The sequence below is a fragment of the Danio rerio genome, chromosome 16 (assembly GCF_052040795.2).
Source record: "Danio rerio strain M-AB ecotype USA chromosome 16, GRCz13ab, whole genome shotgun sequence".
NCBI lineage: Eukaryota > Metazoa > Chordata > Actinopteri > Cypriniformes > Danionidae > Danio > Danio rerio.
In genome coordinates, this window is record NC_141036.1 from 56,205,001 (window position 1) to 56,230,000 (window position 25,000).

Consider the following 25,000-nt stretch of genomic DNA (forward strand, 5'->3'; position numbering starts at 1 on the left):
GATGCGTCATTTTACAAGCTGTTTGTTTTATTAATTAATTTATTTTATCGTTTTACTGTTGAAAAAAGGCGGGATATATAAGTAAGTTGTGCTATTTTTGATGTTTATTCATGTTTTACTATAATATAACCCAACAGTATTTCGTTTTTTGCATCCGAATAGTCTTTTTTCCCTCACAAAGTGAAGCTATGAAGTAACGAAAGCGTCTTAAAGAAGAATAAATCGATTTTTATAAGAATACAGGCATGAAAAAGATATTAATTAGCTATTTACTTGATCCATAAGTGAACTCATATGGAGATGTTATGGTTAACGTAAATATAATTTCCCTGTAAAGAATTTCATACTATGATTAAGGCCATACCCAACTGCCTTGCTCATTTATTGAAATGCCACTGGTCATTTGAAGTGATTGTTAAAAAAGAACCAAAACTTGTAGTTGAAGACAAATGCGTTTACGACCTAAAATGTTTAATAAAAACATAAGAACAGTGTTTCAGTCAAAGAAAAGAATCATTCCGAGGGAAAAATTTCTTTGGAATTTTCTAATATATAAAATTAATTTGAAAAAAAAAAAAAAAGCTTGGCTCCTTACAAAATTTGTGTTCCCAAAGTTAAAGAATTACATTTAAAAGTGTTACACAATATCTACCCCACAAACGAGATTGTATCTAATTGTTAATCCTAATTCTTCTGTAACTCAAGTATCGAATGGATTGATCATCTTTTTGTCAAATGCCCACATGTTAGTGTTTTGGTCTGATTTATCCATCTTTTTTTTTTACATCAAAATGTAAGTTTAACATTGATTGTTCCATGTGTGATATAATTTGTTACTTTTGTCATGACAAACATAACACAGAATTTAGACATTTTTTTATTGGGTAAATATTCTGCCTTTTATTTTCTGAAGTAACAGAGTTGACAAGTAAATAGACTCAGACACAAAGGCCGTGTTTACACTGCCAGTTATATGTGACCCAATTTTATGCTCATATGTGACACAGATCGGATCTGTTTTATGACAGTGTAAACACAAACAAAACGTATGCATTCGGATATTCAGAGATCGGTTTCGGGCCTCCTTCATATGTGAAAATAGATCAGATATAAATCGGAAGTCCGAGTTGAAGTCAGAATTATTAGCTCCCCTTTGAATTTTTTTCTTTTTTAATATTTACCTGTTTTTATATATGGAAAACTAAAATTAAACACAATACAATTTTTTTTCCTCATGACTTCATAATGTATAACTTTTTATATATTTTTTAACACTCAACTTCTCCTTTTACCACAGTAAAGCCCAAAGTGTCTTCTTTCCAATGATACATAATTTGTGTTTGTAGCTTACTGGAGTCAAGAACTGTTACTATTTAAATTTAGGTAGGTGTAAATCCCCAAAATTGAGTGCTGGCTGACAGGTTAAATGTTTCCCCAATGATGTTTAACAGAGTAAGGAAATTTTCCCAGTATGTCTGATAATATTTTTTCTTCTGGAGAAAGTCTTATTTGTTTTATTTCATCAAGAATAAAAGCAGTTTTTATTTTTTTTAAAAACCATTTTAAGGTCAATATTATTAGTCCCTTTAAGTATTTTTTTCAATAGTGTACAGAACAAACCATCATTTTACAATAACTTGCCTAATTACCCTAACCATCCTAGTTAATCTAATTAACCTAGTTTAAATGTAACTTTAAGCTGTATAGAAGTGTCTTGAAAAATATCCAATAAAATATTATTTTCTGTCATTATGGCAAAGATGAAATAAATCAGTTATTAGAGATGAGTTATTAAAACTGTTTAGAAATGTGTTGAAAAAAATCCGGTAAACGGAAATTGGGGGAAAAAATAATCAGGTGGGCTAATTATTTAGGGGGGCTAATAATTCTGACTTCAACTGTACGTTTTTGGAGATTGTGAATTATGTAGCCAGAGGAATGTATGGCTGCATTTTGTCTTTAAAACAAACGCTATGGGGCAGTATGACGTTGCTTCTTTTCTCGCTCACCAGCTGACCACTCACCTCCGTATGGACAGGTTTTATGTTGTTACCAGTTTGTCCATTCGCTCGTATGTTAGCAGACTTGAGATGCAGAGCGGAAATGACTGCGACAACGGTGTTCGTGTACGTTAAAGAATGGTTCCAGAAAGCATGTACGACAAAAACAAAAGGCTAAAAATAAAATAAACAAGTAAATAACAGGGTGACAATGTGGTAAGATCTGAAAACGTGGTAAAAATCAGGGGGCTTTTATTTTTCTGGTTTGTTTTTCAAAACACTGTTGGATGGGTTTAGGGAAGTGGGTGGGCATTGGTCAATCGGTGCTTTTGAAAACACTATTGGTTAGGTTTAAAGCCTGGTTTATACTTCTGCGTCAAGTGACCGGCGTAACCCACGGCGCCTGCAACGCGCGTAGCTGTGCAATTATACTTCTGTGCGCTGTCTCTGTGGGTCTGCATTAACTCTTCTGAAAAGCTAGTGGGCAGTGAGGTGTAAATGTTCCTCTGTGTCGAGTTTCTTCGCTGCTGTTTTGTTTTCCTGAACACTTCCGGGATGTACAAGTGGCTCAAACTCGCTCATTTTGAGGCAGGAACCGGCGGACGTGCAACAACTTTAACTATAAGTTAAACACAAAACAAAACTTTCCATCCGGAGCTCCTTCACGTGACTCCACACTTGTAAACAATCGTTCCATCAGGCTCGCACCATTCACGCGGCTCTTGGTCCCCCCCAGACTCGTCAGCGCTACCAAGCCGACCAATCACAGAGATTGCGCTACGCGTCGTTGCGACGTGTAGTTACATTTTTTGAGTGGTGCACGTCAGCGATGCCGACGGCGAAGGGCTATGCGTCAGCGCCGTAGCATACGGCGGCGTTTGACGCAGAAGTATAAATCAGCCTTAAGGAAGAAGAAGGGTGGGTCAGTCAATCACTCAGTCAATCGACAGTGAACTCTGGTGAATTTAAGTGAGAAGAGCAGGCGGGAATGGCATTTGTGAGTGAAAATTTAGATCTCAAAAAAGCAAAAAAAAAAAAAAAAAAAAAAAAAGCTAGCTCCTGGGACATATTTTGCGCTCTCCAGAAATCTATATATGGGGTACTTTTTCAGAAGAGCCTGGGTTGAAAATACCAGATAGCATAGTTCATCCTTTATAATATAGTTGTGTAAATGGCTTCCTTGTCCTCATTTGTAAGTTTCATCCCAAAGAGGGAAGAAATCACTTTCGCGAATGCTCACGTTCAATCTGCCCAGTTGGTGGAATGAACTCCCTAACTGCATCAGAACGGCAGAGTCACTCGCTGTTTTCAAGAAACGACTAAAAACTCAACTATTTAGTCTCCACTTCACTTCCTAATCTGCAATTGCCTCTCTGGATATACCAATAACTGTACTCCAAAAAAAAAATAATAAAAAAAATTACGAAATTACTAAAATTTACTAATACTTTCCTTCTTAGACTTTACAGACCTGAAACTTGCCTATAGCACTTATTCATTGTTGCTCTTATAGTTGTGTAAATTGCTTCCTTGTCCTCATTTGAAAGTCGCTTTGGATAAAAGCGTGTGCTAAATGACTAAATGTAAATGTAAAACACACATACAATGACCATTAAAACTAATATCCACAGGCCAGTGTCTCACATTCCAAATGATTTAAAATCTTGACTTTAAGTCATGATTGAAGACAGTGATTACAGATTCAGACATAACAGAAAAAGTTGCAGATTGCAATGACACATGCATTTAAATCATTTATAACGAATACATTGCAGTATTCCACAAAATAAGAAGAAGTGTCAATGTTGATTTCATGGTGACTTTAAGACCAGAAACACCCCAGCAGTTTCATTGGTATGTAAAGTCTTATCTTGTCTGCAGCAACTGGAACTTTTTTGCAGCGGCTCTTGGATGCTTGTGATACGGGCTGTGTGATTTGGGAAGCGTCTACTTTCCTTCTATTGCTCCTCGTATTGGAAATTGTATCAAGTCCATCCATTTCACCATCTGCTCCTAATGCATCTGCATATGCTTAGAGATTTCCATACACTGGCCAAAAAGCACAGAGCGCACAGACGATGATGATAGCGGCTGCATCTCACATAACCACATAACAGCGCAGAGATTAATACATAAAGCCTGCTCTGCTCATGCATAATTTAGCATACGCATGTGTCTCATAGCCATAAATTGAGGGCAGTACTAAAAAGCGTTTTTATTTGACTATGATATCACACCGAGGCCCTCCTCGAGTGAACTGCATGCGGTATTTCCCGCTGTTCTCATGCTGCGTTCCTTTTATCTCGGAAACTCTGAATACTTGAACAAGTGCAATAGAGTCTGCAGTTCAGAGTTTATGATGTAATGCGAATATTGTGTCACACGGGGAGATGTGGATAAAACATTCCTTTTTAAAGTGGCCCTTTTATGCTCTTTTATATGGTTTTCTGTCTTCTGTGATAGGTTTACATCCATCCAAGGTGTAATTCACTTTGATTTTCCTCATGAACCTATTTCAGTATCAGCTCTATTCTTTTGGTGTCTAAAATGGTTGGTTTAGAGACTTAATCTGCGTCCAAAACCACCTACTACTCAGTAGGTACTGCATTTAAATTTAAACTTACTACTCAGGCGTTCTGTAAGTACGTTCTATACAGTATGAATGTGAAAACTATGAATGGAATTCGGACGTACTACATCCGCCATTTTGTTATGGTCACATGACCTACCTGCGTCGGTTGCGTCGCTTCACTCTCATTCATGAATTCTCTCACTGGGCATCATGGGATAGCGGAGCGTCCATGGGATGCGCACTTCAGAATCTCGCCGGAAGTAGTAAGTCATCCGGGTACTTCTCGCGTGCTGATTTTCGAATTCTATTACTTCGGCCATACTACTCGGCTCGCATACTGGCTTAGCGTACTCTATATTATGAAAGTATGCGGTTTCGGATGCAACCCTAGTCTCTACAAACTCCGCCTCCCAGAGGACCTGCTGTGCTCTGATTGGTCAGTTGCTCTGTTGTAATTGTTCAAAATAAAATGCTCATTATCATATGCAATTTTTAGCTTTTTCTCAAGCCCTGTTAACAGAAAAATTAAACATTGAGTCACGCAGGGAGATGTGGATAAAACATTTCTCTTAAAGTGGCCCTTTTGTGCAGAGATGTACAGTAACGAAGTAGAACTACTTCACTACTGTACTTCAGTACTAAAAGGCTGTATCTCTACTCTACTGGAGTATTGTTTTTTCTCCTACTTCCACTTTTACTTCAGTGCATATTTTCGATGAGTTTAATACTTTTACTCATAGATTTTTTATGTGCTGCATCGGTATTCGTTACTAGGGGTGTCAAAATTATTGATATCGGTTCAGTAATAGATCATTACCGATTATTACGTACTGATGTCATTTATCTCCTATGCGCGATGTCGCAGTAGAATACTATGGCAAAGGAGGCAAGGGCGAGTAAATACCACTCTTACTACTTAAAAAGTAGATAACTGTACACAATTCAACTGCTTGTTAGTTTGCTGGACAGTCTTCTATTGACAATGAAGGCAGTACAGCACACGAGCCGCTATTTCACCACTACGGAGAGAAATGCTGTAAAACTCCATCTGCCTCTCTCTCTCTCACTTTGGACATTCGACCCGCTGGCGTGTTTGTGAGGTAACTTTTCCTCGCCTCTTGGCTGTCAAAGTGATACTTGTGGATCCAGACACGAGCATGTCTGGAGTGCGAGTTTTCTCCACTGTGACTATTATGGATTACCTGTGATAACCGCGTATTATGCGCATATAGACTGTAACTGTGGCCGTTCTTCCTGCGTCACTCATCGTTGAACAGCGCTTTCATTTTTAAAGCCAGTCACAGCCCTTTCTGTTGAGCAGGTGAAGACAATAACCAATCATAGGGGTGTAAGACCTCACCTGTCAGCGCTCAAAAAGCAAGCAGGATAATATTTACATGAGTTTATTTGCTATACATCCTCATGCTGTCTTCTGTGTATGTGTTGAAGTTTTGTTTGATACATTCACAAAGAGAGTTTTCTTTGAGCAGGTCAAATTAAGAGTACAGTTCATATCTTACTGCTGTATTAAAGAACAAAATTGTATTACAAATGATATATAAATATTAACATATTTTAAGATTTAAAAAATAATAATTCCTGTGTTGTGAAGAAAGAATTTAATTATGTATGGAAAACATCGTCAATGCTCCGTGATTCAACCAGATATCGAATTGAACCGAATCCATGGCATGATAATCGTAACTAAACTGAGCCGTGAGAGCAGTGTAGATTCACACCCCTAATTGTTACAATTATAGACCTTTTTCTTAGCTGCTGCATGGAGGGCGCCATATTGACCAGCGTCTCCCGGTAGAATGTTTAGAACTTGCGTTCACAGTGTTTACAACCGGTAATTTGCGATACGAAAATGGGGTTAAATAGCGTTTTGAGTGGATTACGGAGTGTTTTTGTGACGCACAACTTTGAAAGGTGTGTTAAAGCTGTTATAATCTGTCAGATCTGTGGTTCAAGCTCGAGAGAAAAATGTTATCTTAAGCCCTGTTTTTTTCGTTCTGCTTAATCACGTGCCCCAAAAAAGATATTTAAAATAAACAAAACAATATGATGTCTTTTGACTGCTTTCTTTAACAACTTATTTACACAATACTTTTACTTTCAGTACCTGAGTAGTAAATTTTTAAATAAACTACTTGCAATACTTAAGTACAAAAAATGTTGAATACTTTAGTACTTCCACTTAAGTAAGGTGCTTAAAGAGCACTTCCACTTCTTCACTTTTTTGATAGAGCACTTGTACTTAAGTCTGGGTCTCTAGTACTTTATACATCTCTGCTTTTATGCTCTTTTATAGGGTTTTCTGTCTTCTGTGATAGGTTTACCTCCATCTGAGGTCTAAATCACTTTGATTTTCCTCATGATATTTATTTCAGCATCAGCTCTATTCTCTTGGATCAAGATTCAAGGACCCAGTCTCTCTAAATCACACCTCACAGCAGTCCTACTCTCCCCTGATTACTCAGTGGCTCTTTTGTGATTGGTGGAAATTAAATTCTCATTTCCATATTCAATCTTCAGCTTTTACTCAGCTCCTATAAACAGTAATATGAAAAACTGTGTCACACAGGGAGGTGTGGATATAATAGTCCTTCTTAAAGTGGCTCTTTTATATGTTTTTTTTCTTCTGTGATAGGTTTACATCTGTCTGAGGTCTAAATCACTTTGATTTTCCTCATGAAATCCATTTCAGCATCGGCTCTATTCTTTTGGTGTCTGAAATGGTTGGTTTAGGGATTCATTCATTTATTTTCTTTTTAGCTTAGTCCCTTTATTAATATGGGGTCACCACAGTGGAATGAACCACCAACTTATCCAGCATATGTTTTTACGTAGCTGATGCCCTTCCAGTTGCACTGAGAAACACATACACACTCATTCACTATGGTCAATTTTAACACACCCAATTCACCAATACCGCATGTCTTTGGACTTGTGGGGAAAACCAGAGCACCCGGAGGAAACCTACGCAAACACAGGGGAGGACATGCAAACTCCACACAGAAACGCCTACTGACCCAGCCGAGGCTTGAACCAGCGACCTTCTTGTGGTGAGGTGAAATGCTACCCACTGCGCCACCGCTTTGCCCGGTTTAGGGATTCAGTCTTTCTAAACTCCACCTTCCATAGGGCCTACTTTGCTCTGACTGGTCAGTTGCTCTGTTGTGAGTGGTGGAAATCAAATGCTTATTTACATATCCCAATATTAACTATTATTGTCATATGAAAACAGCTTCTTCTCAACATGTCAACAAACTGTTCCAGGCTTCAGCTTCAGCTACAGCAGGGGTGTCAAACGTATGGTCTGCGGGCCGGATCAGGCTCGCAAACAGGTTTAATCCGGCCCACGAGATGATTCTGTAAAGTATAAAAACGAGCTGCAATTTTTCAATAAAAGAAGCTGCTGTTCCAGTTGTGTCCACTGGATGGCGCAACTTCAAACATTTCATTTAATCTGATTAAGCAGGGATTTTCAACCAGTGAGCCGCAGCCCACTAGTGGGCCTCAGCGATCCTGCAAGTTGGACACTAGAAATTAACTCAAAATAATACTATAAATAATTTTTGGATTTCATTATTAATATGCTATATTAAAATGAACGAAGTAACGCACTTTCTCCAGTTCTGTGACTGATTACTTTAAACTCTGCGCAAAAACAGCCTCATGATCGCGTCTGCAACTAATAAGCAACACGTAAGTTGGTTCATTCACAAACTATGCGTGAAGTGAAAGTGAAAGTCTCTTTTTACGTATTATTGTGTGAACTATTTAATATATCTGCATAGTTGTCTGGGCGAGGCAGTGGTGCAGTAGGTAGTTCTGTCGCCTCACAGCAAGAAGGTCGGTACAGGTGAATTGGGTAGGCTAAACTGTCCGTAGTGTATGAGTGTGTGTGTGAATGTGTGTGTGTGGATGTTTCCCAGAGATGGGTTGCGGCTGAAAGGGCATCCGCTGCATAAAAACTTGCTGGATAAGTTGGCGGTTCATTCCTCTGTGGCGACAACGGATTAATAAAGGAACTAAGCCGACAAGAAAATGAATGAATGAATGCATAGTTGTTCAAATTAATGTCCTGTGAGTGTTTTATAACAGATGCGCACCCATACAGGAGGATCTAGTGAGGCTCAATGGTGTTTCTGTCATAGACTGTTAAATAAACTTGCATATGGGTTCCAGACGTGCTTTTGCGGAGCTGTTCACTGTTCCTGTCAGCGACCTCCCAATAATATCCACAGTGGTGTGGCACCCACACCCCTAAATCCAACCATCATTGGTGGACTAGCAAATTGTACTAAATTGTACAAATGAGATTGCATGAATCCATATGAATAAGCAACTAAATCAAAAAGTTACAAATTTCTGTTACAAGTTACAGTACAAAGATCGTGTTGTCCTCACGCTGCAGCTTTATGTTTTATGTAGATCATATTAAAACAAAGAAAACAATCTGAAGTTGTTGTTTTTACGTTATATATACACAGTGATTTTACTGGTCCGACCCGCTTGGGGATAGATTTACCTCCATGTGGCCCCTGAGCTAAAATGATTTTGACATCCCTGAACTACGTTGATTGATGTACAGTTTTTTGGGGTGCTGATCCCTGTTTAACCGTTCTGTATTTGGACTGAATTAAAACACAGGTTTCATTTCCTCATTTTTGGTGCCACTTGAGGATATTTGAAATTTGCAGAGCTTTTACCTTTACAAACAGCCACATTACACAGCACTTGAACAGTAACACCTGAAAAGCCATAATAGAGACACTTTAAGCAAAAATACACCAATGAGTCAAAGCAGATGATAACAGGCACCGCTTAGCAAACATTTGCGGAGCGCTAAATGATCCTCCGGTGATAATTGTACACCTGTAGAATGAATGCAAGCACCGAAAAACATTGTTTATCTTCTGGAATCTGGTTGCTAGGAAACTTCTTGACATTTCCAGCACCTGCAAATGTAACAGTGGCTTTTTTTGTATTGTAAGTTCTCTCCTGAACATCTACCTAGCTTACTGACTGGAAGTTAATTAAATCCAAAAGGTACTTTGTTTATAGTGGAACATATATTTTCCTTAAACTGGAATGAAATGCAACCAATGATTAACAGTGATCTGAATTCATTATTAATTAGAGCTGCAAAATTAATCGTAAAAAGATTGCGATCTCGATTCGACCCCCATAGACCACAGGTGTCAAACTCAGTTCCAAAAGGGACGCAGCCCTGCACAGTTTAGTTCCAACCCTAATTAAACACACCTGATCAAACTAATTGAGTCCTTCAGGCTTGTTTGAAACCTACAGGTAAGTGTGTTGGAGCAGGGTTGGAACTAAACTGTGCAGGCCCTAGTCGATCTTAAACCAGCATTTCTACGATTCTGTCAATGATATTTTCAAGTTCAGGAGAGAAGCAATGGTGGCCGCACAAGTCTTCACATTGTTTTACATAAGTTGTTCAGCAACCTGGACACCAGCAAATAGTGTTGAAAGAGTCACATGCTGTATTTATAAGATATAAATCACCCCAAAATTGTCATTTCTGTCTTCATGTAATGTATTTGTGACCGCAAAATCACACGTGACGTGAGCTGACAGTCAGCTGTTATCACAGAGAGGGCGGGTGCGCGCGTGCCTCTGAATGAAGTCTACTTTAGAGAACAGAACCTGCATAGGCTGTGTATGACAGGTCATAAATTTGTAAATAACATTCAGTTTGTGGCACAGAGTGATCGTTTGGGAGCCGCGCGGGAAATCAACCGCTTTTAGCAGTGAAAATGAAACCGAAAGCGCACATTGTGTTGCCAGATGTAGCTGACTGACTTCAGCCCAAAAAGTATCCAAAACCCGCCGAAAGGCAAAAATACCCACCCAGTCTTCTGTATTCACGAAAATCACGTCAGTGACAGATTTTAGGCAGAAAATTACAGATTGACTCAAACACAATGATTCAACATCAGAATTATCATCAGCATTAATGACTAGGTCAAGTCTAAAGTCTGTTCAAGTCCACCATTCCAAGTCAAAATTTAGCTTTTTAACCAACAGTACAGCAACACAAAGCCTATTGCCGTTTTAACATATGTTTAAGAATAACAAAAATAATAGCCCACTCATATTAACCCAGAATCATGAGAAAATCGTGATCTTTATTTTAGGCCAAAAAAATAATTAAAAAATCGCGATTCTCATTTTAGCCAAAATCGTGCAGCTCTATTATTAATGTAAGATACTGCAAAAACGCTTAAATGTGATTGGGAACATTTGATTATGTTGCTAATTGTTGTCTAACTTTTTGCTTGCTTAAAGGATTGTCGTCCTCTTTTATAACTGATATAACAGAGTTGACCTGTATGTATCCAGACAGACATAAAATGCCAATATTTTCATGACGAACATAATTATTTTAGTGATAACTTGATTTCATCCATTCATTTTCTTTTCGGCTTAGTCCCTTTATTAATCAGGAGTTGCCACAGTGGAATGAACCACCAACTTATCCAGCACGTTTTTAAGCAGCTTTTTTTGCCGCAACCCATCTGTGGGAAAATAACTTGATTTCATTTGTCTTATTTTTATGATTAAAAAAATGCTTTTTTAATAATAATTATATTTATTGGATTTTCACTACAATACAGACATAACAAGACATCTTCAAAAGATACACACAGAACAACAACAACAGCAGCAACAAAAATAATAACAACACAGAAGAATGTAGAGAGAAAACAAACAAAAAACAGCTTAGATTACATATAAAACAGCACAACCCCACATTAAACAGATCAGGAAAAAAAGGATAGTAACAACGCTTGTTTTTCAGATAACATTATGTACAATATTCCTTTCAGCATGATAGGGCAAAGACTAGGTTCCAAATAGTCCAAAAATGGAGTCCAAACTTTGAAAAAATATTTTAAAAATATCAGTTTTTTTTTTTTTTTTTTTAATGTAAAACATGGGTAAGATGTTCCAGAGAAATCAACTGAAAAAAGATCTTGTGCCAACCTTTAAGTGATGAAGATTTATAACTAACCCAATTATTCATTTTCTTGTCGGCTTAGTCCCTTTATTAATCCGGGGTCGCCACAGTGGAATGAACTGCCAATTTATCCAGCAAGTTTTTACGCAGCGGATGCCCTTCCAGCCGCAGCCGATCTCTGGGAAACATCCACACACACATTCACACACACACTCATACAATACGGACAATTTAGCCTACCCAATTCACCTGTACCACATGTCTTTGGACTGTGGGGGAAACCGTAGCACCCGGAGGAAACCCACGCGAAGGCAGGGAGAACATGCAAACTCCACACAGAAATGCCAACTGAACCAGCCAAGGTTCAAACCAGCGACCTTCTTGCTGTGAGGCGACAGCACTACCTAATGCGCCACTGCCTCACCCTCTAACCCAATTAAGTAAAATAATTTTTCTGGCAGCAAAAGTCAATATATTATACAATTTCGTATTAGCTGATGATAAAATGCGTCCATTAGGTATACCCAAAATCAATGAAACTGGGTCAAAATCCAATGGCATGTTAAAGATCTTCTCCATTTCCCACAGCACCAAGGACCAGAATCTTTGCAGTTTGTTACATGACCACATACAATGTGTTAAAGTACCTACATCAGGTTTCATTTTAAACACATACTGTAGGTGAATTAGAAGGGTTAAATAGATGTCTGCGGTTTGGGGAGATATGAAGTCTGTGTATTATTTTATATTGTATTTCCTTTGTACGTGTACAAACAGATATTTTGTGAGCATTAGACCAAATATCATCCCATGTTTCCTCATCAATATCAGTAACCAACTCTTCCTCCCATTTGGTTTTAATTCTCTGTGAATCAGGGGATGGGATTGAACATACAGACGCATAAAATCAACCCACAGATATCTTTCCTGATAATAAAAATAATAACCTCTCAATATCGGATATCTCACAATTTTTAGCAAGTGTTGTGCTGTGATATAATGTCTCAATTGAAGAAAACGAAAAAAAATTAATTTTGACTAACTGGTATTTCTGAGCTAATTCCGTCAACGACATTAGTTTGTTGTCTGAGAACATGTCCCCAAGCCTTACAATTCCCGAATTACACCAGCGTTTAAAACCATCAATGAATAGTTTTTAATTAAGGCTTTTGTTTTTGACAAAAATAACAAGAAGGGAATGCAAAATACTTGCAATTGCAAAACCACCCTAATAATACTAATCTGTCTATACTAAATTTACTATTACAAGCATATCTTTTTGGCGAGTCTTTTAATTAACAGTATGGTGAGCTGGTTTTACATTGGGGTTTCTGTACTTGGATTTTTGTGGGTTTTATTAATACTTCGCTTTTTGATTTAATAAAGAAAATGCATTTAGTTGAAAATGTTTTGGTTTCATCACTGGTTTTTAAGATGTCTCAATATGTGTGTGTTTTTTGTTAAAATGATTTTAGTTTTACATATTTTAGCACATCAATTAGCATAATCTAAATGTAAATTTCGAAAAAGGAGTGATCACATGGTTTTTATGGCTCAGGTGATTGGCTCAGAAATGCTAATCCAATATGGCCGCACCAACGATGTTTTCTGGTGGATTTACATGTTGCTTTCAAGCAACTGCATGAAGATTAATAAGAAAAGATGTATTGTTTTCTCCAGATATTGTGAATAATGGATAAATAAGATGCTGGTCAAGACAGTTCATCATCTAGAAAAGACTGCATTCTGAAGAAAGTGGGTTATTCGGATTCAGACATAAGGGTGAGTAGATTCTCTTGTTTTTGTGGTGAATTCTCATTTAAAGAGAACTTTAAATCCCCTTTTAATAAAATAAACTTATGATGTCCTCAGATTGTGCTTGTGAAGTTTCAGTAGTGTAGAGTTGGGATTATAATGAACCAGAAAACAGTTGAGAACACATGCAAAGTTTAACCCTGATTTAATTAAAAGATTTGTTTTAAATATTTTACTGTATAAGATTTAAATTGATGAATTTGAACCATTTGGCCACAAGAAATTATAAAATGTACAGCTTTAACAAAGGTTAATTGTATTTAGCTATTTACAGTAGACAATGAAGACTACAGTGGTCAACACGTGGATCAAAGATGTTTTTAAAAATGGCGAGGAATGAGACAGTAATAGGTGTTCAATAGTTTTAGGATAATGTTTAAGAATGTTTGAGCTACTTTGATTATTGGGTCTGAAATCGCATGCAAGTAGGACTTTAAAACAACATTAGCACAATTTAACTGACTGTGAACGATGTTGTACTTTAATAGTCGTTGGCTGCTAATATGGTTTCCCTATTTAGAATTTTAAAAATACGGAAATTATAATATAAAGGAGAAAGTCAGAATGTGCGGAGATAAAACCCCAATTCATTTTATCTGCAAAAGCACTGAAAATGTCATATTTTGGTGATACGTCCTCTTTAAACTGTTTGTGGTGCTCATCTTGACAGCTGGGCGCAGTGCAGGTGATAGTAAAGATGCACAGAAGCCTCTAATATTAGAGAGTCACAGCGTTGGGTTGTTCCTGCTGACTCAATCACTTCAGCAGGCAAATGTACAGCACAGCTCCTGCGCAAATAACTCAAAGAGAAGCGAAAAATTAACTACTTTAATATCATCTCTCTCTCTCAAATTCATGACATACATATTAACAACATATTGCCAAAGTGTACAAAAAAAGGGGGGGTATATATATATATATATATATATATATATATATATATATATATATATATATATATATATATATATATAAAAATATTGTTTAGACAAAACAAAAAAAATTAATGCAACAGTTTCCATTAATATATTGAAGTTAAGACAACATCTAACAAAAGGAAGTTCAGACAACAAACTTTATTATGTTAGCTAAATATTTTCCTCTTCAATCAGAAGCAGATTTACATAGCAAAAAATTCAAATCTATACGTTGAGCACTCAAAAATGTTGTTTCAATTAGCTAAATTTTAAAATTTAAAACAAGTCTAGTGTTATGTACTTAATAACATGCACATTTTCAAGTTTAGAACCCAAAATAAAATAAGTAGCCAAAATTGTAAAATTTTTTGTTTGTTTCTAAATTTACTGTTCATGCTTGTAAGAAATACATTTAACAACAACATTTTTGTTTTTCGGTAGTTTTTTATTTGTATTAAACCACAGTTTTTCATTGTTTTACAAAACAAAAACATGTACTGTCCCATATTATCAGCGTAAAAATAACTAAAAACATTAGTGTGTGGACTTAAAAATACAAAACTCTGTTAGTGTGAATTATCAACCCAATTTCTTTGGGTTGCTGCAAGTTAAATATTGTTTTAAAGCAACTGACAGATATATTTACTTTTAAATTAACAGCATTTTTAAATCGATGTAATTATCAATATTTTCCTGTTTTGAAAACTTAATAAAATTATTCTGGCAACTTAAAAGTTTTAAACTAATCAGCATTTTAGAATTTTTAAGTTACAATAATGTATTAAACTATGCAGTGGTAACAGACCTCTTGAGTTATTTTTTCGAGTATATATATATATATATATATATATATATATATATATATATATATATATATATATATATATATATATATATGAAGTGTATCAAATAAAGTGTATCAAATGTTTTCAATGTAGCAGCGCGCTGATACGCCGGCTTTATTAGGAGACTGCTTTATTACGCTTTCGATTTAGATTTTAAAAGACGGAGTTTGATGAACTGGATGAGCCTGTCCGACTGTCAGTGAATGACATACGAAAATGTCCCTTAGCTTAAAACTCTGTGCATTATAAGAAAAAGAAAACACACTGTACAGTCGGAAGTGTAACATGCAAAACGATTTTTTGCGCGGTGACGCTACTTTGAATTAGTCTGATTTACTATACATTAAACGGCAGTTAAGATGCTGTTCTTTCATCCCTTGTGGATGCTATGAGGATAAGCAAGAGACCCCAAGACCTTAAGTATGATGAGAATGAATGAATGACAGCTTCTAAAATTGTCTGAGAGCCCCCCCTTTTTTTTTTGACCAGTAGAGCTACCTTGTGTTTTATTTGCTAATGTAAGCTTTTTAATTTTTTTAAAGGTTAAATATAATGTATAAAACTATACATTATTTTTTTTACTTCATAATACCTATACGTCTGATAAACTTTTAATATTAATGGACAATGCACTGATATTGATGTTTCAGAATGTTTTACACTACATTATTTGAATCTAACAAGCTTACAATGTTTACATTTTAAATCTAAACCCTAAATATCAGAAATGACAACAGATTGTAAAGATTTAAATAATGTTCATTTTAAAGTTATTGATTGATATTTGTATTTGTATTTATTCATTGGGATAAACCCCTTGAGATGTACCATCTCATTTTCAAGGGGGTCCCACAATTAATCACAATCACATAATAACAACACAAGAAGAAATAACATAAATTACACAACATCCCCAAAACATGACATAACATAAAAAATAATAAATAAATAAAATTAAGTAAAGTAAAATCAACATCCTTAGGAAAAACAAGTACAATCCAAAGTAAAATATGATAGCAAAGTTTGCTTAAAAACCTTAAATGATGTAATGGATCGAATGTTCACAGGTAAATTATTCCAATCTGTTGGACCCTTAAACATAAAAGCTCTTTTACCTATAGATTTTTTACAACGAGGAACAAAAGAATAAGTCTGAACAGAATGTCTAGTTTGTTAATTTAAGAAAAATCATACAAAATATTGTTGTAAATAGTAAGGATACTCAAAATGAATACATTTAAATATAAATTGAAGCCAATGAATATGTCGTCTTGTGTGCAAAGATGGCCACTGCAACAGATCATACATTAAACAATGATGTGTATAATAAGAACAACCCAGAACAAATCAGCAAAGTCTATTATATGCATTATAATGCACTTACTTTACAGATTTCATTCATTCAATTTTATTCTACCTTTTCCCTGGTTTATCACAGCGGAATGAACCGCCACTTACTTGAAAGATCTATATATTTTTTTAATTTTAGGTGTTTTGTGTTTGGTAAAATCATTTCTAAAGACTAAAGAATTGTCTAAAGTGACATTATTAAAAAAAGGTATTTTATTTACTAGCTAATAACCTTTTCATTATCAATAATTAATTATTCATTAATTAAACTTCTGAACCTAATCAGAGGACCCTGATAAAAAATGCTCATTATAAGACATAAAACAGATGTGTCCACTCTTGCAGCGAATTAGCTCAAAGTGAATTGAAGATTCATTTGAACGGGGCTTCAAAAGAATCAACTCTTTAAATTCGAACAAACAGATCATCCAACGATTCAACTACGCTTATTGCTATCAAAAATAAAATTCTATTTATGTTTAAGCAGTGTAACAAAATCGTTTAGATGAAAAATTAAACCTTATTAAACTAATCTAACAGAAACTAAAGTCTAACACAAACACACATTCAAACAGGTTTTAGAGAAAAGGAAGAAAAAATAAGAGTTTGAGAGAGGGTAAGGATGTGAAAACCCTTAGATTTTGTAAGACCAAACCAAGCAATCCTAAAATAATTATTTAACCCTTCTATAGATCTTTAGGGTTACATTTATTTACACCTATTCAGTTGTGATCTGGAGGTGTTACTTGCATTGCTTTTGTGATGTGAAGAACTCCCTCTGTTGACAATGTGGTCAGCTGGTGATTCTTGCGAGGCTTGGAGTGGGGTGGAGACTGGATTTTCAGTTGAGACGGCGACAACTGTTGTCGTGTTGACTTGGTTTCACGGCACAACAAACGTGAGCAGACTCTCAACGGAAAGAAAAGAAAGTTTTCGGAGATGGGAATGTTGTGCGGTTAAGTAATTTTTGCCAGGGTCCAAGTCTCTTCACTGGACCCGAAAAGAAGCTGCCCTGATCTGGAACAGAACGACTCTTTCTCCTCTGGGTGTTCTCCTGGATTCTTTGGGCCCGGCCTTAGGCCCCGTTTACACTAGTGTGTTTTAGTTTTAAAACGGCGTTGTAGAATGAAAACGATCCGCGTCCACACTCGCGTTTTACCCAGCGTTTCTGAACAGCTCTCCGTCCACACCAAAACGCTGAAAACGCACATCACGTGACCACACACACACACACTCTCGGGCAAGCGCTCCAGCATTTCTACCCAGATGAGAGCTCTGCTTGTCGGACTGCTCATCAAGCATCTTCCGCTGGATCTAATCTCACTATATTTGCTAAACGTGAAATTTCATTCATGTTGTTGTCTTTATCTAACGACATAGGCCAATTCCCTGACTTTGGTCATTGGAATCTATTAAGTTACTTGTTCACGGGTAACATGTTTTGGTTAAGCGCAAAGATAAGTTAATGATTAATCCAGGTACATTGACTGATCGCTTGCCTTTATTTCCTACAATGTATAAACTTATTGTATGTTATACTTTTATAATTATCGATTATTAAAACTGATATTCAGCAAAAGAGAGGGTGTGTTTCGTATTTTCATTGAAATTGAAAGGAGGCAGTTGTTATCGGCTCCGTTTTGTTATAAATATCCACACAGTGAAGATGACACTCATGCAGCACGGCGCCTCAATATTTCTGCTGTCTGTTAAGTTGCTAATATTAAAATGAAAATAGGCAGTTCCTTAAATCATGTTTACATTTTATTGTTGAGAAAGTGAAACAACGTAGCCAGGGTGATGTGAATGAAGTTATAAAGTACACTGTTCCCTTTGAAGATTTACCCGTGTCCTCGGTATGTTTCCCATATCAAACTGAGAAGGGGGAGACTGCAGCCTTGATCAAACTTGCGAAGTCTTAACTTACAAGAAGAGGATGCGAGACTGAACTGTGTGTGGGCTACTTAATATTGAGGAAAAGCCCCAATCAGATAGGCGAACGTTTGCAGCCCCGCCTCCGTTTTCAGATGTCTCCGTCTTTCCCCATCCACACTGAGACGGAACAGCAGCGTTTCAGGATGAAAACGGCCTCTCCAGCGTTTTCGAAACGCTCCGTTTTCGGCGCTCGAGAACTCCGGCGTAGTGTGGACGGATGGCGTAACCGTAGCAAAACTTATGCATTTTCAAACTAAAACGCACTAGTGTAAACGGGGCCTTAGTCACCAGCTTTTATAAGGGTGGTTCTGTTCCCACCCTCAGGAGCTGAGTTGACCAGTGAGAAGTTAACTCCCCCAAGGCATGTTTCATAGCCTTTTGTTTCAAATAGTGGTCGTTTGCATAGGCATTCTGGGTGTAAGCTGGTGCAGAAATGTTTAAAGTTTCTTAAAATGTTAATATGTTGCACATGTAAAATGTAAACAACCGTTTAGTACACCAAATTAGCATTGCAGAGACATCAAACATGAACCATCTATGATCTTGTTTGGCTGTGGTAGAGTTAAACATTAATTGCAGGAGTATTCAGATCATAATATTAATACAGGAGCAAAGACTTGTTGCAAAACACCTGATCACACATAAAGAGGGAATAAAGGTTTACATTAAAAGTAAAAGTCTTAAGCAAGGAGGATATGGGAGTTTGACAATGATATATATATGTATATATATGTATATATATATATATATATATATATATATATGATATATAAATACCTTGGAATCTTATTACACACTGACCATCCAGCCTTTTCCTGGGTATGAGAGGTTGATGGTGTATCATTTGTGGAATAAAGAAAATAATTATGTGTCTGAGCGGCCATATTCTTTACACTCTTTACCTCTTACTGTAGTTTGTGGTATTTATAAATATAATGGGCTGCTAGATACATTGTGAGTCCTTCACCTAGTTCAAAATTCAAAAATTTTCATTGACGTAGTTACGGGAACCGAGGAATATTCTGGATTTTTTGTCTGTACAGTGGGTGTTGTAATGTTCTCTCTCTCTCTCTCTCTCTCTCTCTCTCTCTCTCTCTCTCTCTCTCTCTCTCTCATCCAGCTGTCTATTGAAGCATGTCCTCTTTCATTTCAGTACAAGAGAACAACAAAAAATTGTCTATTCATTTGTCTGGAGCGTGATGCGTTATAGTAGCTGTTCTGAATGCGCAGAAGATAAGAAAAAAACAAGACGAGATGTTTTGTGGACGTGCTCCTGCGGGACGGGAGAGATTGAATTTGCAGGTACACGACAGGTTTCATTGCATTTATAAATAGAAGCTGCTTGATTCATCAGTTACAGCAACTTTTCTATGCTAGGGAAAACTAAGAGTCTGTCGTTTTGAAATAGTGTGTTACACTAGCGTTCAACCTTTAATGACTTATTTTTCTTATCTCTGGAGGTTTTGAAAGGTTACGTTTTTGGGTTTGTGCCTTGAGTTTCCCTTGAGAGTAAGTTTAGTAAAAAGTGCTCAAATCAATCACATTCAAATGTGCACAAATGAATTCATTAAATGGTTCATCCATCCATCTAAACACCTATCTAAACATCTATTCACCTAATCACCCATCCGTCAGTCTATCCATCCACACATCCATTTAAATATTGTATCATTAAATCCATCCAACCATCCATCTAAATATCATATCCCTCCATCCATTCAACCAGCTACCCTCCCAACTCATCCATTAATCCTAATTCATCTATCCCAATCCATCCATTTATCCATTCATCCATCCATCTACGCACCATCCCAACGAATATATTTATCCATATACCCAAGCACCCTCTCAACCCATCCATTTGAATTCCTTTATCCTAATCCATCCATCCATCCATCCATCCATCCATCCAACCACCCACCTACCCTCCCTCTTTCCCTGCCAACCGATTCATCCATCCCAATCTATCCATCCATACATCCATGCACCCTCCCAATTCATCTATGCCAATCCAACCACCTACCCTAACAACCAATCCATCCATCTATATACCCATGCACCCTCCTAATCCATCCATCCATCCATCCATCCATCCATTCGTCCATCCACCTTCCCAACCAATCTATCCATTCATATATCCATGCATCCTCGCAATTCATCTATTACAATCCATCCATCCAACCAACCACCTTCCCAACTAATTCATCCATCCATATACCCATGCACCCTCCCAACCCATCCATCCCAATTTATCCATCCCAATCTATCCGTCTATCCATCAAACCAATCCATTCGTCCCAACCCATCTATCCATATACCCACCCACCATCCCAACCCATCCATCCCAATGCATCCATCCACTTACCCACCCTCCCAACGCATCCTTCCCAATCCATCCATTCCCGTGCCTCCACCTCATCCCAATCCAAATATTGTATCCATCCATCCATCTATCCACCCTCTTAACTTATCCATCCAAATCCATCCATCCCCATGCACCCTTTCAATTCATCCATCCCAATCTATCCATCCCAATGCACCATCCCAACCCATCCATTCGAATTTATTCATCTATCCCAATTTATCCCTCCATACCCATCCATCTATTCATCATACCAGTCCACCCATTTATCCAAATACCAACCCACCCTACAAACTCATCCATCCCAATGCATCTATCCATCCATCCATGGATCCACTCACCCATCCACCCACCAACCCAACCATTTATCCCAATTCATTCATCCATCTATCCATTCACTCACCCATCCTTTTAATCCATCCTTATCAATCCAACCTAATCCATCCATCCCATCCCAATCTATTCCAATTCAAATATTATATCAATCCATCCATTCATCCATCATCAATTCAAATATTGTATCCATTCATCTAATTATTGTATCCATCCATCCACCCACGCAACCAACCAACCACTCAATCAATCAAACAATGCCTTCGTTCATTCTTTCTTTCCTTCCTTCCTTCCTTCCTTCCATCCATCCTTCCATCCTTCCTACCTTCATTCATTCATTCATTCATTCATTCGTTTTAATGTTTGTCAGTCTTTTATTTGACTGACTGAATGAATGCTGGCACAAATTACATAGAAAACAATTAAATACATATATACAGTACCAGCTATTTTTTATTTATTTTTTGTTAGTTTAGCAGTCATTTACAGCAGATGTCAACGTACCAGTCAAACTTTAACCTGTTAGTTTAGGGTGCATTTAAACAGTACATGCAGAATCTGCAAGAAACATTGTATGTAATTAAAATCACCCAGAATCTCTTCATGCAAACATGCTATCTGTGATTTTGACATGTGCTGTGTGAAATTCAGCAAAGCAGTAACACGTTTGCACCTCAGTGGCAGCAGGGGATCTGTCCTAATTACAGTCTCTGTCTGCGCTTTTGTGTTTGTGATCATTTGTAAACTGCTCCCTACTCAGACTTACGCAACACTCGTCTGATTGCTTTTAGAGGGCTGGAGAGATCGTCTGCACGTGTCTTTAAAGCAGCAGTTTAGCGGCAACAGAACCGTGCATTAGAGATGTGGCCTGTTGCGTGAAGCATTCTACAGAGTTGTAGTATTGGTTTACTAAAATATCCATCTATGCATCAGTCTATGCATTCATTCAAATATTGTATCCATCCATCCATCCATTCAAATATTGTATCCATCCATCCATTCAAATATTGTATCCATCCATCCATCCATCCTTCCAAATATTGTATCCATTCATCCAAATGTTGTATCCATCCACGGTCCACCCAAATATTGTATCCATCCATGCAACCAAATACTGCATCCATCCATCAGTGCATCCATCCATTCCATTCATTCATCCATCCATTCACTCAAATATTGTATCCATCCATGCATCCAAATATTGCATCCATCCATCAATACATCCATCCATTTACCCAAATATTGTATCCATCTATGCATCCATCCATCCAATCAAATATTGTATGTATCCATCCATCCATCCAAATATTTTATCCATCCATTTATCCAAATATTGCATCCGACTATCCATCCATCCAAATAGTGTATCCATCCATGCATCCATCCATCCATCCATCCATCCATCCATCCATCCATTCAAATATTCCATCCATCCATACATCCATCCAAACATTGTATTCATCCATCCATCCATCCATCCAAACATTGTATTCATCCATCCATCCATCCATCCATTTAAATATTGTATCCATCCATGCGTTCACCCATCCATTCAAATATTCATCCATCCATTCACCCAAATATTGTATCTGACCATCCATCCATCCATCCATCCATCCATCCATCCATCCATCCAAATATTGTATCCATCCATGCATCCATCCATGCATCCATCCATTCAAATATTCCATCCATCCATCCATTCACCCAAATATTGTATCCGACCATCCATCCATCCATCCATCCATCCATCCATCCATCCAAATATTGTATCCATCCATGCATCCATCCATCCATCCATCCATCCATCCATCCATCCATCCATCCATCCATCCATCCATCCATCCATCCATCCAAATATTGTATCCATCCATGCATCCATCCATCCATCCATCCATCCATCCATCCATCCATCCATCCATCCATCCATCCATCCATCCATCCAAATATTGTGTCCATCCATCCATCCATCCATCCATCCATCCATCCATAAATTGTATCCATTAATCTAATTATCATATCCATTCATCCATCCAATTATTGTATCCATCCATCCACCTAAATATTGTATCTATCCATGCACCAATCCACCCAAATATTGTATCCATCCATACATCCATCCATCCACCCACCCAAATATTGTATCCATCCTTGCATTCAAATATTGCATCCATCCATGCATGTATTCATCCATCCAAATATTGTATCCATCCATGTGAAGCATCCATCTGAATATTGTATCCATTCATGCATCCATCTGCCCAAATATTGTAACCATCCATGCACCCATTCTTCCACCCAAATATTGTATCCACCCATTCATCCAAAAATTGCATCCATCCATCCTTTCATGCATTCTTCCATCCATTGTATCCATCCCATCCATCCTTTCATCCAAATATTGTATCCATTCATGTATCCATCTATCCATCCATCCATGCAAATATTGTATCTATCCATGCATATATACACCCAAATATTGTATCCATCCATGCATCCAAAAATTGCATCCATTCTTCCATCCATGCATCCATCCATCCATATATGTATCCATCCATCCATTGTATCTATCCCACCAATCCCATCCATCCATTCATCGTAGCCAAATATTGTATGCATTCTTCCATCCAAAAATTGCATCCATCCATGTGTTCATTCATTCAAATATTGTATACATCCATCCAGTTATTTTATTCTATTAATCCATAAGTTGAAAAAGTTGCATTATATTATATTATATTATATTATATTATATTATATTATATTATATTATATTATATTATATTATATTATATTTGCAGGATTTTTCAGGGTTATTTGAATATATTTAAGTTTTATTTTCAGACACTAGGTCCAATAGCAATATCCTACAATGTGACTTGTGAATGATCACACAGCAAGATTGAGGCTAAATAATAAATTATGCAGCCCTAGTTTTATGCAATATTACAATTTTATGCATACTGTATGCCTGATTTGCATTTTTGTCTGGAACCATACTTAATGATGACAAAACTTTATTTTTGAGTGAACTATCCCTTTAAGTCCATATCGCCCTTCCTTACAGCACATTAAACAGCAGGTAAAGTGAGCATCTCCACCCGACACACACCATGAGTCAGCAGCCCATGGCCAATACAGGGCTCACACTAATGCTTGTGTGTGTGTGTGTGTGTGTGTGTGTGTGTGTGTGTGTGTGTGTGTGTGTGTGTGTGTGTGTGTGTGTGTGTGTGTGTGTCTGGGTGACACTTGCAATTTAAGAATTGATTTGTGAGTCGGAAATTGAATTTGTCACGTCCCACAGGATGCTGAATTGGAATAGCACAAAGAGGAATTTATTCAATTGCACTGTACTCAAATTCAAGTCACACAATTGAGGAATTTTATTAGTCCAACGTGTATCGTGTGGGGGAAAAAACAAACAAACAAACAAACAAACATATTTTACTTCTTTTTTAGGTTCTAAAAAAAAATTCTAAAAAACTCATCTCCTCCACAGTGACTTATATATGAGTCTTGAGTTATTAAATATAATGAAATAGAATACAACTAAGCCTTTTTAATATATCATTTATTATTTTAATTTAACAAGTTCAATCAATCATTTATTTATTATAGGTGTTTAGTAATGAGTTGTTGACTGAGTTTTTGGGTGAATACGATATTAGTAAATTGGTTTAAGGGTAGGGTATAGCTATATACTGTAGCATGCTGTTTTTACATGAAGTATAAAATAAATTAAGCTTTATACAAGTGTTGTGTGTGTGTGTGTATACACACACCACCTGACAGAAGTCTTGACGACAAGACGACAAGACTTTTGTCAGGTAGTGTATATAATAAAATGAGCATAAAAAATGAATAAAATCAAAGAACA

General features: G+C 36.9%; 1 protein-coding gene and 1 long non-coding RNA gene across 4 annotated transcripts in view; one reads left to right on the forward strand and one right to left on the reverse strand.

Annotated features, from left to right (window-relative positions):
- Positions 1–25,000, reverse strand: part of lim2.5 (lens intrinsic membrane protein 2.5) — a 425,704-nt gene that overhangs the window by 131,758 nt on the left and 268,946 nt on the right. The gene's annotated exons all lie outside the window — the stretch shown is intronic.
- Positions 1–25,000, forward strand: part of LOC147833518 (uncharacterized) — a 102,826-nt gene that overhangs the window by 460 nt on the left and 77,366 nt on the right. Inside the window, exon 2 of one of the 2 annotated variants that reach the window (XR_015512276.1) lies at positions 13,247–13,348. This is a non-coding gene — a long non-coding RNA (uncharacterized LOC147833518). Of the gene's footprint in view, positions 1–13,209; positions 13,349–25,000 lie in introns of those variants that run through there. The other variant, XR_015512275.1, reaches the window with a different exon arrangement.